Genomic DNA, 2,274 nt, shown 5'->3' on the forward strand with positions numbered 1-2,274 from the left:
TATGGTCAAATCATCCATGTGGAGAAAAGTAAGGCAAAGTAAAAGTTCTATAAAGCGTAGAAATTGGGAGAAGGGAGTCTGTTTATGTAGGGTAAAAGGTCTCAAGGAATTGAAGAGTGGATGAGTCAGGTAGATATGGAGAGGAAGAATGTTCCAGACAGAAAACGCAGAAGGCACCAAGGCCCTTGTCTGGGAGAAGTTTCAACTCTTCAGGAAACAACCAGAGGATCAGTGTGGTTGAGAGTCCTGCAGAATAACACAGAAGAACAGCAGGGGCACGGAGAAGGCCTTTGCCAGGACTTTGCAGAACTCGAGCTTTTACTCTGAGGAAGGTGGGGAGAACCAATAGATTGGAAGTGAAGGAATGATATCCTTTGATTAAACCTCCCAAAAGGAATGTTTGGGGCCATCGTAAAAAGAATCAACTATAGGGGATGAGGAACGGAAACTAGGGCACCCATGAGGATACTGTTGTAACTACCCAAGTGAGAAATACTGTGAGTCCGTCCCTCTCCCTTGAAGGTGGTAAGCAAGGCACGGCGTCTGGAAATCTGTTGTAGGGACTGCCAGTGAAGTGGGTTGACACACCGGATGTGAGGAGAGAGAGAGGGGAAGGAGTCGGGGCAGTCATGAGGGTTTGGCGTGGTGAACGAGAAGGACAGAGAAGCCTAGAGGAGAGACGGAAGTGAGGAGAGATGACCGAGGTGGGATCCAGGGTTGGGTTAGGGTTTGGAATTGTCAGATGCTGAGATGCTCCCAGTGCAGATGTCCATGGGCAAGTTTGGAATTCAGGAAAAGAGCCTGATTGGAAAAAGAAAATATGAGACCTGCCCAGTTCACTGAGGGAGTCAGTATAAAGGAGGGGAGAAGAGGTACCTGGACAAAGCCCGGGTGGATACAGCTGTTAGTGCCTGGGTAAGTGGGGACACAGTCGTAGAGACTGAGAAGGACTAGCCGTGAAGCTGAAGGGGCAGCCAGAGAGCTGTTCCCATGGCGAGGTGCAGAAAGCATCGCAGAGACCACAGGTGAGCCTTGGTGAGAACCTGCTGCTAGAGGGGGGGAATGAGGACTCCACGGATGCCCTGGGGTGGCAGTGTGTGGACGTGGAGATTGTGACAGTGGAGAATCCTGCAGGCTCTGGGGACATGAGGCCAACTGGAGTGAATCTGATAAAGAACGGAAGGGTGTGGAGAGGGCAGGGAGGTGACACCTTGGAGGAGCTGGCAGGTTGTGGCTGCAGCTCTTGGAGAAACATACGGAGTCAAGAGAGACGTTTCCTTTTCATTTCTCTAGTGGAAAATATACTATCCTGCTGCTGAGAACGGCCCAAGGGAGAGAGACAGCTTGTCAGTGCCCGTGGAGGTGGGTAGTGGCTGCTCTGACATCCTAGGCCAGATCGTCAAACAGGAGAAAGAACCAGCCCGAGACCTGGGAAATGAAAAATGAATTTAATCTACATTATCTTCTGTGTAGACTAAAAGATGAGAGAATGTGAAGTGAGCAGGCTGAGGGACACTTCCAAACAAAGTATGTAGGAGTGAAAGTGAGGAGTCTAGGAGAAAAGTTAAGATCTGTGGCCTCAAGGTGCCGGGAGAGTGGGGGTTGGAGGTGGAGAAGACCCGGGGAGTCACCACTTAAAGCCACAATTGCTGCAATTCTTGTAGAGCTGGCAAGACATGAGTCCTCATACTGAGCAAGCCCTCTGGGCTCCACCAGTGTTGGATAAGAGCAGTAGAAATTTTACTACCATGGCACTAATAGAGGTGGTAGTTATCACAGTAGTAACGGTCGCATAGTAGCAGCATCAGTAGTAGTGATGGTGGTACTAGTGGTAGTAGTAGTAATAATGTTAGCAGTAATGGTAGGGCCGTACTAGAGGTAAGACTTATACACCAAAATATTATTATGACACTGTGATATTATCAAAGATAATGAAAAAAAAAGTGAAAGATACCAGAGAGAGACTCGTGTGAGTCAGGGCACAAGAAATGTTTGACATCGGGGCCAGGGTTTGCACTTCATTCCAAGAGCAGTGAACGTCTGTGGAAGGCTTAGAAGAGGGAAAGGAAGATGGTGACAAAAATCTGATTTGCTTCGAAGATGCCTCAGGCTGCTGATGGGAATGGATGGGGGAAAGCTGAGAGGGCTGAGGCAATAGCAAAAGCGGGAGACAAGGTAGGAAGCTCTAGGGTAGTGCCCGTCACAAGACTGTGCCATCGAAGGAGAAGGGTTAAACTAAGGCTATGAGAGCGGGGGCAGAAGAGAACCTGTCGA

Source organism: Fukomys damarensis, unplaced genomic scaffold, assembly GCF_012274545.1.
Source record: "Fukomys damarensis isolate Sample0158 unplaced genomic scaffold, DMR_v1.0_HiC HiC_scaffold_23, whole genome shotgun sequence".
Lineage (NCBI taxonomy): Eukaryota > Metazoa > Chordata > Mammalia > Rodentia > Bathyergidae > Fukomys > Fukomys damarensis.